Source organism: Salvelinus fontinalis, chromosome 21 (assembly GCF_029448725.1).
Source record: "Salvelinus fontinalis isolate EN_2023a chromosome 21, ASM2944872v1, whole genome shotgun sequence".
Classification (NCBI taxonomy): Eukaryota; Metazoa; Chordata; class Actinopteri; order Salmoniformes; family Salmonidae; genus Salvelinus; species Salvelinus fontinalis.
Genome location: NC_074685.1, coordinates 36,785,244 through 36,799,756, shown reverse-complemented (window position 1 = coordinate 36,799,756; position 14,513 = coordinate 36,785,244). Strand labels below are relative to the sequence as shown.

Sequence of the window (14,513 nt, the reverse complement as noted above, 5' to 3'; positions counted from 1 at the left end):
TGCCACTGACACGGCCCCCTACCAAAACCTGCGGGCTCTCCTTCACTGCAGCCGAGGTGAGTAAAACATTTAAACGTGTTAACCCTCGCAAGGCTGCAGGCCCAGACGGCATTCCCAGCCGCGTCCTCAGAGCATGCGCAGACCAGCTGGCTGGTGTGTTTACGGACATATTCAATCAATCCTTATCCCAGTCTGCTGTTCCCACATGCTTCAAGAGGGCCACCATTGTTCCTGTTCCCAAGAAAGCTAAGGTAACTGAGCTAAACGACTACCGCCCCGTAGCACTCACTTCCGTCATCATGAAGTGCTTTGAGAGACTAGTCAAGGACCATATCACCTCCACCCTACCGGACACCCTAGACCCACTCCAATTTGCTTACTGACCCAATAGGTCCACAGACGACGCAATCGCAACCACACTGCACACTGCCCTAACCCATCTGGACAAGAGGAATACCCATGTGAGAATGCTGTTCATCGATTACAGCTCAGCATTTAACACCATAGTACCCTCCAAACTCGTCATCAAGCTCGAGACCCTGGGTCTCGACCCCGCCCTGTGCAACTGGGTCCTGGACTTCCTGACGGGCCGCCCCCAGGTGGTGAGGGTAGGTAACAACATCTCCACCCCGCTGATCCTCAACACTGGGGCCCCACAAGGGTGCGTTCTGAGCCCTCTCCTGTACTCCCTGTTCACCCACGACTGCGTGGCCATGCACGCCTCCAACTCAATCATCAAGTTTGCGGATGACACTACAGTGGTAGGCTTGATTACCAACAACGACGAGACGGCCTACAGGGAGGAGGTGAGGGCCCTCGGAGTGTGGTGTCAGGAAAATAACCTCACACTCAACGTCAACAAAACAAAGGAGATGATTGTGGACTTCAGGAAACAGCAGAGGGAGCACCCCCCTATCCACATCGACGGGTCAGTAGTGGAGAAGGTGGAAAGTTTTAAGTTCCTCGGTGTACACATCACGGACAAACTGAATTGGTCCACCCACACAGACAGCGTCGTGAAGAAGGCGCAGCAGCGCCTCTTCAACCTCAGGAGGCTGAAGAAATTCGGCTTGTCACCAAAAGCACTCACAAACTTCTACACATGCACAATCGAGAGCATCCTGTCGGGCTGTATCACCGCCTGGTACGGCAACTGCTCCGCCCATAACCGTAAGGCTCTCCAGAGGGTAGTGAGGTCTGCAGAACGCATCACCGGGGGCAAACTACCTGCCCTCCAGGACACCTACACCACCCGATGTCACAGGAAGGCCATAAAGATCATCAAGGACAACAACCACCCAAGCCACTGCCTGTTCACCCCGCTATCATCCAGAAGGCGAGGTCAGTACAGGTGTATCAAAGCAGGGACCGAGAGACTGAAAAACAGCTTCTATCTCAAGGCCATCAGACTGTTAAACAGCCACCACTAACATTTAGCGGCCGCTGCCAACATACTGACTCAACTCCAGCCACTTTAAAAATGGGAATTGATGGAAATTATGTAAAAATGTACCACTAGCCACTTTAAACAATGCCACTTAATATAATGTTTACATACCCTACATTACCCATCTCATATGTATATACTGTACTCTATATCATCTACTGCATCTTGCCATCTTTATGTAATACATGTACCACTAGCCACTTTAAACTATGCCACTTTATGTTTGCATACCCTACAGTACTCATCTCATATGTATATACCGTACTCTATACCATCTACTGCATCTTGCCTATGCCGTTCTGTACCAACACTCATTCATATATCTTTATGTACATATTCTTTATCCCTTTACACTTGTGTGTGTATAAGGTAGTAGTTGTGGAATTGTTAGGTTAGATTACTTGTTGGTTATTACTGCATTGTCGGAACTAGAAGCACAAGCATTTCGCTACACTCGCATTAACATCTGCTAACCATGTGTATGTGACTAATACAATTTGATTTGATTTGATTTGATATTTGACATTGTGTTGTTATTATTTCGCTCAACACTAGATTGTTTAATCTTATTTTTGTCATTGAAATGAGGCTACTCAGGCGAGAGAAAAAACCTCACCCAAAGGTATAGCCCCATTGGAGAATATAAATGGACTGTTTGAAAATGTGAAGAAAATCACATTTTTATTTGGCGTACCCCGACGGCATTGCGCAAACTACAGTAGTTGCTGTGGTAATCTGGTAAGCTAGCTACTTCAGTGGATGTTAAACACATTTCTACTGGCAAATGAACACATTTCTACTGGCAAAGGTGTTAAATTCTAGCCAAGTTATAAAAGGGATAATCAACTCGTGGCTCTATGCGTTCTCTTGACAATAATGCTACTCTGTTGAAGGTCAGGTCCACTCTGCTTGCGCTTCGAAGAACACATCTTCCACGTCGTTCATTCATTTCCATCGAACGCATGGCCCCTCGTTGATTATCCCTTACATATCTGCTTCAATTACCTCGTACCCCTGCACGTCGACTCGGTACTGGTTCCCCTCCTCGTGTATTTATTATTACTTTTGTTTTTATGTGTTATTACTATTCTGTTATTTCACTTTTCTTTCTCTGCATTGTTGGGAAGGGCCCGTAAGTAAGCATTTCACTGCTAGTCTACACCTGTTGTTTACAAAGCATTTGACCGTACCATAATAGTTTAGCTGAAGGTCTATATTAAATATACATCCTTTACATGCCCAGTATCAGGAATCAAGGTAAGATCCAAGTGCAGACTGTGTGAAGTAACAATGTTTATTGTAACAACATAGGCAGGCAAACGACAGGTCAAGGCAGGCAGGGGTCGATAATCCAGAGTAGCGGGGCCAAGGTACAGGACGGCAGGCACGCCCAGGGTCAGGTCACGCAGAGGTCGGTAATCCCGAGTAGGGGCAAAGGTACAGGACATGAGGCAGGCTTAGGGTCAGGTCAGGCAGAGGATGGTAAACCAGAGGTGGAGCAAAGGTACAGGATGGCAGGCAGGCTCAGGGTCAGAGACACGCAGTGGTCAGACGGGCGGGTACAGGGTCTGGACAGGTCAAACCAGGAGGATGAGAAAAAGAGAGACTATGGAGTAACAGGAGCTGAGACAAAATGCTGGTAGGCTTGCACAAACAAGACAACCTGGCAACAGACAAACAGAGAACACAGGTATAAGTACACAGGGGAAGATAGGCGACACCTGGAGGGGGTGGAATTAATCACAAGGACAGGTGGAACAGATCAGGGCGTGACACCCAGACATTACCCAGGAGGAGGAGTTCCAACCCATATTTGATACAGGCTCAGGCTGCTCCACTTGGCAATGTCAATTAAACCTCTTTGGTAGATTTAATTAATGACACTAAAGGTCTTTAAGAATTTTAAGAAGGGCACCTGAAAGCGACTTAACATCTGACTCCTAGGTGGTAGCCTATTATTTAGAAATCGTTGTGTTCCCTTTATATGCATGTGCAGAGAGACTGTATAAGTGGGTGGGTCATTATGTATAAGCAGTTGCCAAGCTTCAGAAGAGGCACCATACATGTATGTATGTATGTATGTATGTATGTATGTATGTATGTATGTATGAATTGGGGACCCCTCCCCTGTATTAAGTCCGCTTCTGCCAAAACCAAGACTACGTAGCCTATCCATCAGAGTGTCAGAGTCTCGTCTCCATTCTGAGATCATCATCAGACTAATCTAATCAAGACATTAGACAGACATTCTTCTAGTTTCACTGCTGTAAGATGGGCTGACCAGGGGCCATCAGTGAGACCAGGGGACCAGAGGAGTCAGATCACCCAGAGTTGTTATAAATAGCCGTTATCACAAGCATCCTGGTCACACAGGACCAGGTTAATTGCAGTCGACAATCTGTCACGATATACAGGAGCTACGCCTTGAGGTTGGTCTCAAGTTCCACTCACTGGTAAGCAATTATTTTCTCATTTCCAGTTTTTTTCTGGGGGGAGAAAGAAAAAGTGTTTTGCAGAGTTATACTTGGCCGTGGCCCAATGGTAGGGGAACATTTATTGCAGTGCATGTTCTGGAATTGAAGCACATGCTGTGTTGGTTTCCCAGAAACAATAAATTGCAGTGTTCAGAATATAATGTGGATATGTTAGTAACATTTTCTTCAGTGCTCTACTGAAATAGTTTGCCGTTTGGGATGGTTTTGTTTTTGCATTGCATGCATTGAGCATTTCTTGGTGATTACATGTACATTATGCATATTTTTTTTGCATGTCGTCATTATGAAAGACAGATTCTTGAAACCAAATTCCATTATGTATTTTATTGCACACTTAGTTTAATCATTGCAAATCCAAGTCAATGTTAAAATGGAAACACATCCGATCCTTTTCGTCCTACTTTCTGATAACAGCCAATTTATAATAACTTCTACATGCATAATCATAAAAACAATGATCACAAACATAGAGCAACAGTTGACTTTGACGGCCCCATTGGTGTTGTTGTGATGTTGTGATGCCAATCTGATGAAAAATGTTTGGGAGATCAGAGCCAGAGACTACTATTTTAAAATAATGATTAAGCAGGAGAGACTAGAGCAGAGTACTCTGGTTAAGAACACACACACACACACACACACACAGACACACACACAGACACAGACACAGACACAGACACAGACACACACACACACACACACACACACACACACACACACACACACACACACACACACACACACACACAGTTCTGCATTTTGCTTAAAGTCACACATTTAGTTTTCATTTATGTGGCTCTGTTTTATTAACAAACCAAATGTAATTAAATGTATAAATCTTATCGCTGGCGGAAGCTTTATAGGTTCGGGGGTGTGTCATATTTTGGTAATTTTCATAGTGGCCACAGTAGATGGTGGTGGCGCGAAAGGTCTGGGTTTTGATGAATTATCAAGTGTGAGTGTGTCGAGGCTTGGCTCTTTACTGGCCAATCAGAACATGCTCCATGGCAAAATATGTGGTTGCTTCAAGTTGTGTATCTACAGTCTTTTATGTATTGTGTTGTCATCAAATCCAATTTGAATGCTAGTCCGTTATAGCCTAGTTCTTTAAATAACCTGCCATATATTTGTAAAATGTGTCGAACATGTTTGCAGTCCACATTATACTAAATGCATTTCTTAATTAAATATGGAAATACATTGTTAAACATAGGCTATAGCACTCACACTGACATAGGGGCTAGGTCTACTGTAAATTACAGTCTGGACATAGTCAAATATAGTCAATAAGCAAGATTCAATTCAATAGGCTACTGATGAGGCCTAAAAAGACAGTGTATAATTCTAATGAAAAAAACTTTAAATATGCTATGTCTAAATACAGTCAGGCATCATAATTGCTCCCCCGAGGCTTTAGTAAACCGTGGGGTGTTGGGTTGAGCACACAGAGATAGACGGAGAGATTCTAGTCAGAAAACACGACTTTACTAGGCAACAAAAAACAAACGTAACAACGAAATCACTTAGGGTTAGCTCGGTCCTTCTTCTCATATTCGGCTCCGTGCTTCTGGGAGCTTTGTTTCCCCTCTCTCTTTTTCCACTCCTGTGGTGTGCCATGGTGCTACATTTATGTGGCCTGCACGGCTGGTTGGCATTCTCCCCTAATTACACCTAATTGGTGCCATCAGCGTCAGGGTGCGTAACCCGGGTACTCCCAGCAGAGGGAGCCAACGTTGCGGCACGTACCTCCCCTCTATCACCAACCCCCCGGGGTACAGGGCATTCGCATTGCCGTGCCAGGCGCCAGACCTGTGAATGACAGAGAAAGAGAATTGCTTTAAGGACAGGAACCAGTGGGTGATGCAGTCATTCGTGTCCTTACCTCTTGCCATCCAAACGAAGGGGGCATGGTCGGTGATCAGGGTCAACTTCCTCCAGGGGAGGTAATACTTGAGGGTGTCCAGCACCCACTTCACCTTGAGGCACTCCTTCTCGACAATCAAGTGCTTCTTCTCCCTCAGGAGGTGCTTCCTGCTGACATACATGGTGGGGTTCTCCTCGCCTTCCTGCTCTTGGGAAAAGACGGCCCCCACCCCTGTGTCAGACTTGTCTGTTTGGACCAGGAGGTTTCTTAAGAAGTCCGGGGTGACGAGTACCGAGTGCGAACAGCGCGTCCTTCAGGGCCTGGAATGCCACCTCAGTGTCCTCGGTCCATCGCACTATCTGGGGCAGGCACGCCTTAGTCAGGTATGTGAGGGAAGAAGCCATTGCGGCAAAGTTAGGTACAAATCAGCTGTAATAGCCCGCTAACCCCAGGAACGACTGCACCTGCCTCTTGGTTCGGGGGACTGGCCATTCCCCAAAGGCAGAATTTTTTTCTTCTTGGGGCTTCACGTTTCCCACTCTCGATTTGATAGCCCAGGTACTGGGGGTTCGCACACAGCCCCGCATCCCTTAGCGGATCCACCACCGCCAGTAGCCTACAGAGATGGGACTCCCAACTGTCACTGTGCACCATTATATCATCCGAATGTCATGACTGTCCTGTAACGATCCAAATAGGTCAGATCAGCTTTGCAATAAATAACTTTAACCAGACCCCCTCTCACCCACAGAGAGGGGAGAAGGGAACTGGTGGGGGGTTGACAGATCATGCCCTGTTGTAAATCAAGGAGAGAACATTCAGGCATCTCCCTCTCCAAATTCACCTAAGGAATGTGCCTTCGTCTACGCAGACATTTTCCCGCCGAAAATCTAACACGTTTTCAAGTGAATACGGGAATAATATTTTTAACATAGAATGTGCAGAATGGGCAGAGGTGACCTAAAAGAACACTGATGTCGGTTTGGTTGATATTTTGTGAAATCATTAAAAATGTTAGAAAGGAAATACTGTAACTTGAGAAGTATACACGCTACATGTACGAAGTTTCCATCCTCTACGTTGTGTATGAAATCTGAACAATTGAAAGTGTTTTTGTTAACCTCTTTGGGCTGCAGGGGCAGTGTTGAGTAGCCTGGATAAAAGGTGCCCATTTCAAACGGCCTCGTACTCAATTCTTGCTCGTACAATATGCATATTATTATTACTATTGGATAGAAAACACTCTCTAGTTTCTAAAACCGTTTGAATTATATCTGTGAGAAACAGAACTCATTTTGCAGCAAACTTCCTGATAGGAAGTGGAAAATCTGAAATCGATGCTCTGTTCTAGGCCCTGCCTATAAATGTCCTTGATATTTATTAGTATAGATGCACTTCATACGTCTTCCACTAGATGTCGACAGGCAGTGAGAGAAGAAATGGAGTGTATAACTTGATCTGGGGTCGAATAAAAGCTCTCGGCATGACGTGTCACCAGTTTCCTGTTTTCTGGAGAGCGCGTGAAGGAACCTGGTTTTGCCTTCTGATAAGCTGTCGTTATAGACGACTAATATCTCCGGCTTTGATTTTATTTTGATACATGTGACAATATCATCGTAAAGTATGTTTTTTCAATATAGTTTAATCAGATTATTGACATTTTTTGGGGAGTTTTGCCGTGTTCCGTTCTCTGAGTTTGTTGACGATGGAGAGATTCGTGCCACTTGGCTAGTGCGCTTGCTAATTCAAGAGGGAAAATGGACGTTCTAAATCCAAACAACGATTTTTCTTGACAAAGGACCCCTTGTCCAACATTCTGATGAAAGATCAGTAAAAGTAGGAAACATTTTATGATGCTATTTCATATATCTGTCGTACATGTGAACTAGTCGTCGGCACCCAGCTCTTGGGTACTCTAGCTATACCGAAGCTGGATGTCGTAATGAAGTTATTTTTAGAATTCTAACACGGCGATTTCATTAAGAACTAATGGATCTATCATTTCCTATACAACATGTATTTTTTAGTTATGTTTATGAATAGCTATTTGGTCAGAATATGTGTGTCAGAAAAAGTGTCAGAAAAATATCTGGACGTTGTGGGAAATAGTAGCTACGTTAGCACAATGTATAACCACTGATTTCAGCTCTAAATATGCACATTTTCGAACAAAACATAAGTGTATGTATAACGTGATGTTATAGGACTGTCGTCTGATGAAGAATATCAAGGTTAGTCAAAAATTATATATATTTTGCTGGTTTGTTACGATCGCTAACTTTTGCTGCTGGGAAATGGCTTGTGTTTCTGTCTATTGTGGTAAGATAATATAACGCTATATTGTGTTTTCGCTGTAAAACACTTAATAAATCGGAAATATTGGCTGGAATCACAAGATGCCTGTCTTTCATTTGCTGTACACTAAGTATTTTTCAGAAATGTTTTATGATGAGTAATTAGGTATTTGGCGTTGGTGTCTGTAATTATTCTGTCTGCTTTCGGTGCAATTTCTGATTGTAGCTGCAATGTAAAATATGATTTATACCTGAAATATGCGCATTTTTCGAACAAAACATAGATTTATTGAATAACATATTATAAGACTGTCATCTGATGAAGTTGTTTGTTGCTTAGTTTGGTTGGTTCTTGGTTAGTTAGGTTGGCTTTGTGCATGCTACCTGTGCTGTGAAAAATGTCTGTCCTTTTTTGTATTTGGTGGTGAGCTAACATAAATATACGTGCTGTTTTCGCTGTAAAACATTTTAAAATCGGACATGTTGGTTGGATTCACAAGATGTGTACCTTTCATTTGCTGTATTGGACTTGTTAACCTGTTTGGGCTGCAAGGGGCAGTATTGAGTAGCCAGATAAAAGGTGTCCATTTCAAACGGCCTCGTACTCAATTCTTGCTCGTACAATATGCATATTATTATTAATATTGGATAGAAAACACTCTCTAGTTTCTAAAACCGTTTGAATTATATCTCTGAGTGAAACAGAACTCATTCTGCAGCACATTTCCTGACCAGGAAGTGGAAAGTCTGAAATCGATGCTCTGTTCTTCTTCCTGCCTATAAATGGGCACAATACCTATTAGTATACATGCACGTCATACACCTTCCTCTGGGTGTCAAGAGGCTGTGAGAGAAGAAATTAAGTGAATATCTTGGTCTGAGATGGAACACATCATCTTGGAATGACGTGTCACCCATTTTCGGGTACTCTGAAGAGCGCGAGCTGGACAGTGGGATTGCCTTTTGTTTAGCTGCCGTTATAGGCGACTACAATCTCCGGCTTTGATTTTATTTGATACATGTCACCATATCATCGTAAAGTATGTTTTTTCAATATAGTTTCATCAGATTATTGAAATTTTTTTGGGAGTTTTGCCGTGTTCCGTTCTCTTCCGTTTGTTGACATGGAGAGTGTCGTGCCACCCGGATAGCGGGCTTGCTAAATGAAGAGGGAAAGTGTCCGTTCTGAATCCAAACAACGACTGTTCTGGACAAAGGACACCTTGTCCAACATTCTGATGAAAGATCAGCAAAAGTAAGACCCATTTTATGATGTTATTTCATATATCTGTCGTAGTTGCCGGCTCCCAAGTGTTTCTGGCTATTGTGCTAAGCTAATATAACGCGACTTTTTTTTCCCGCTGTAAAACACTTAATAAATCGGAAATATTGGCTGGAATCACAAGATGCCTGTCTTTCATTTGCTGTACACTATGTATTTTTCAGAAATGTTTTATGATGAGTAATTTGGTATTTGACGTTGCGTCTGTAAGTTTTATGGCTGCTTTCGGTGCAATTTCTGACTGTAGCTGCAATGTAAACTATGATTTATACCTGAAATATGCACATTTTTCTAACAAAACATATGCTATACAATAAATATGTTATCAGACTGTCATCTGATGAAGTTGTTTCTTGGTTAGTGGCTATTTATATCTTTATTTGGTCGAATTTGTGATAGCTACTGATGGAGTAAAAAACTGTTGGAGTAAAAAAAGTGGTGTCTTTTGCTAACGTGGTCAGCTAATAGATTTACATATTGTGTCTTCCCTGTAAAATATTTTTAAAAATCGGACATGTTGGCTGGATTCACAAGATGTGTACCTTTCATATGCTGTATTGGACTTGTTAATGTGTGAAAGTTAAATATTTAAAAAATATATATTTTGAATTTCACGCCCTGCACTTGAGGTGGCTGTTGTCATATTGTGGGCGGCCTCGGGCTTGCAGCCAGAAGAAGTTAAATAACCGCTCTCGTGGTGCCCCAAATCTGAATTAGTTAATTGTTACATGATTCATTTAATCGGGTAACAATTAAACATAGTTAGTTGATTAGGTAAATAACAGTCTTCAGATTAATGAAAGTAAAGTCATGACACGAATGAGCAACAGCGTACTCAACGTGTGCAGGACATGGTCCATGAGTCGCTGGAAGATCGCTGGGGCCCCGTGGAGCCCGAAAGACAAAACCCGGTAGTGTTATACCCCCCCCCCCCCCTCCCCGGGGTGAAGAAGGCTGTCTTCTCCCTTCATCAGGTCCAGGGTGCTGACGTATCTTGCCTTCCACCTGGGGTAGGCATCGAATTTACTGACCTCGTTCAGGCCCCGAAAGTCGTTGCAGAAGCAGACGGTTCCGTCTGGTTTTGGTACCAGACTATAGGGCTAGACACCTCACTGTGGGACTCCTCCAGTAGCCCCATCTCTAGCATTGTCGTCACTTCCCGCTGGCCCGCCGCCCTCTGAGTTTCTGGTATCCGGTATGGCCGTTTTCACACTTTTTCTCCCAGACCTGTGTGGACATGATGTTCCATGAGATCTGTGCGCCCCGACCCCTTGGAGAACACAGCCATATTCTGCTGGACCAACACTCGGAGTGCTTGTCGTTGGGTAGGGCTGAGCTCTTCCCCCATGGAAACTTTGATGGAGAGTGGGTTCTGCTGTGGCCTGGTCCACGTTGCGCACTGCTCCTCTCGTGCATGCCCTTTCTTCAGTAGGTTCACATGGTAAAGCTGGAGGGGTTTTCTATGCCCCGGTTGGTGGACCTTATCATTGACGTCACCTAACCGCTCGACGATGTGGTGTAATCCATGCCACGTAGCCAGGAATTTGCTCTCTGTTGTGGGGATCAGCACCAAGACCTTCTCACCCGGGTGGAACTCTCATGGTTGGGCCCCCCCAGTTGTATACGGGGTCCTGGGTGCATTGCGCCTAGATCATATGCTCCTTCACCACTGGCCAAATTACCTTCATCCTATCCCTCATGTCCTCCACGTGTTCCACAATTCTGCGAAGAGCGGTCATTTTGTCCTTCCAGACATTATTTGCTAGGTCCAGCAGTCCGCGGGGCTGATGGCCGTACAGGAGCTCAAAGGGGGAGAACACAGTGGATGCTTGGGGTACCTTGCATACCAAGAGCATCAGGTGCGGCACCAGCTGGTCCCAGTTCCTCCTGTCTCTCTCAATGACCTTCAGCATCTGCTTTAGGGTCTTATTGAAGCGTTCGACTAGCTCTTCCATTTGTGGATGGAACACGCTGGTCCTCACCTGTTTGATTCGTAAAAGATTGCAGACATCTTTCATTACACAACACATGAATGCGGTGCCCTGGTCTGTCAGGATTTCCCGCGGGATACCCACCCGGCTGAATAAATGGAAGCGCTCCCGCACGATACCTTTTGCTGTTGCCGTGTGCAACGGGATTGCATCGAGCTAAAGGCTAGAGCTCGCTATGCTCTGACGAACCATCAAACAAGCGAAGAGTCAATACAGGATTAAGATTGAATCCTACTACACCGACTCTGATGCTCAACGGATGTGACAGGGCTTGAAAACTATTATGGACTACCAAGGGAAACCTGGATGCGAGCTGCCCAGTGATGCGATCCTACCAGATGAGCTAAATGCCTTTTATGCTCGCTTCGAGGCAAGCAACACTGAAGCATGCACGAGAGCACCAGGTGTTCTGGATGACGGTATGATAATGAGCTTGGTATTCGTTGTGAACAAAACCTTTAAACAGGTCAACATTCACAAAGCCACTGGGCCAGACGGATTACCAGGAAGTGTACTCAAAGCATAAGCGGACCAACTTTCAAGTGTCTTCACTGAAATTTTCAACCTCTCCCTGACCGAGTCTGTTTCAAGCAGACCACCATAGTCCCTGTGCCCAAGGAAGCAAAGGTAACCTGCCTAAATGATTACCGCCCCGTAGCACTCACGTAGGTAGCCATGAAGTGCTTTGAAAGGCTGGTCATGGCTTACATCAACAGCATCATCTGGGACACCCTAGACCCACTCCAATTCGCATGTCGCCCCAACATATCAACAGATGACGCAATCTCAATCGCACTCCACACTGCCCTTTTCCACCAGGACAAAGGAACACCTATGTGAAAATGCTGTTCATTGACTACAGCTCAGCGTTCAACACTATAGTGCCCAGGAAGCTCATCACTAAGCTAAGGACTCTGGGACTAAACACCTCCCTCTGCAACTGGATCCTGGACTTCCTGACGGGCTGCTCCCAGGTGGTAAGAGTAGGCACCAAAACATCTGCCACGCTGATCCTCAACACTGGTGCCCCTCAGGGGTGTGTACTTAGTCCCCTCCTGTACTCCCTGTTCACCCACGACTGCATGGCCAAACATGACTCCAACACTATCATTAAGTTTGCTGACGACACAACAGTGGTAGGCCTGATCACCGACAACGATGAGATGGCCTACAGGGAGGAGGTCAGAGAACTGTCAGTGTGGTGCCAGGACATCAACCTCTCCCTCAGTTTGAGCAAGACAAAGGAGCTGATAGTGGACTACAGGAAAAGGCGGGCCGAACAGGCCCCCATTAACATTGATGGGGCTGTAGTGGGGAGGGTTAAGAGTTTCAAGTTCCTAGGTGTCCACATCAGCATCGAACTATCATGGTCCAAACATACCAAGACAGTCGTGAAGAGGGCACGACAAAACCTTCACCCCCCTCAGGAGACTGAAAATATTTGGCATGGGAAAGAGAACCTTAAACCCAGACTTGGACCACACATCCACTCCAATGAATAGCATGCTAGTGATGGCTTTGCAATGGTTACAGTTAGCCACTGATTCCTTTCAAACCACTCATTGTTGAATTTGCTATTTCCAACTTGTTGTGTAATGTTCATGTCCAATGGCCGATGAGCACCGATATGTTTTATCTATAATTTATCTTCACATGGCAAGGATTGAAAAGGATTTGCCAGTAGATAGTCGACTTAATTCATGACGATGACTGCTCGCTTGCTATGTATGATGTTGACATGATCTGATCATTCCAATCAAAGCTATGGTAGATATAATGTGATTTGACATAATTTTATCTGTGGCCAATGACCTTTAGCCTTCTTGGATGGGCACTTCAAATTTAACTCAATGGCAACACCTAAGGGGCTTACATTTTCGAGTTCTCCCCGTAGATTTTGCAGTGACCTAGTGTCCTCATGAGTGACAGAACACTGAGCCAATCACGGTGCAATTAGAGAACATTACCAACCCCTACACTCCATATTTTATCTTTTTTTTGCTAAACATTTGGGGCTCAAACCGCACCTGCCCTGAATGACGGGTCGCCACTGATTAAGGTGGATGATTACCTATAGCTTGTCGTCTCTTCATATGGTTTTATGGAATACTGAAGTGATTCAAAATGGAAGAAAGCACTTAATGTTTATTTACAAATCTACTGCTAGTCTAGTTGTTCAATCCATCCCCCTGAAGGTATTCCTTCTCTTTGTGCTCTTCCAAGGCCCAGCTCAAACACTGAACAGGTTCTTTATTAGCATTGATTTCCATTCACAGCTGTCTTCTATGAAAACACCAATTCTCATCAACTTCTCTGTCCTCCGGCAATCTATATAGAGGCTTCCTGTTCGGCACAGGAGTTACCCCAAAGTCTTTAATTGTGCTTCTGATTTGCTTTCTTTCCCTTTTGTAGGAGATTCAAACAATCGATTTGTAGCTCCAACTCTTTTCTCCTGCCCAGCCCTGTTGTAAATAAGAACAGGAACTGTTACTGTAGGTTGGAGACTCTTTCTGGCACCTTGTTCTTCTCGGGTTCACCACAGATGTTTCTTTTGAACCATTCGTATCGACAGTGAAATGCAAGTATTTTCTATGTAACATGTTCATCCAAATTTGTTACTAGTGTACAGCTACTGTGCAGTCAACAGGCAAAATAGCAACTTCATGTAAACAGTAACCAAAATGTTGAAAAAGCCTAATCCTTGTTTTAGTGATTTTACTTTTCTTTTTTTGCAGGATTCATTCAGATTGACTTAGGTGTATGACCCTCGAGCAACCACCCAAGAGGGTGAGAAGGAGAGACAAGCCGGAGGAAACCATTAGTGTTGGTGGCACACAAGGATTCGCACAACAGTGGGAAGACTCTTGGAAGCTATCAACTCAAAAAGGGATTGAGAAGAAAGAAACAGCTTATGTGTCTCTTTCAGGCTGGGGAGATGCTTGGAAATGCTTGCTTAGTATCCCCCACAGAACGTCTCCAAGAGTTAAGTAAGACCAACTCTCGTGGGGTCTCAAGACGTCAACAGAGCTTTTTAGAACATATTCTGGAAATGAAGGACTCATGTTTGTTATGCTGATGATCCTATAAGGAATCAGCATCCTCATCATCTCTGTAACCCCTTCACGCCACCTTACAGAACA

General features: G+C 44.4%; 1 pseudogene; it reads right to left on the bottom strand.

Moving 5' to 3' along the window:
• The window catches only part of LOC129818274 (cryptic protein-like), a 51,520-nt pseudogene extending 45,310 nt beyond the window's left edge, over positions 1 to 6,210 (bottom strand).
• Positions 6,211 to 14,513: the final 8,303 nt, after the last annotated feature.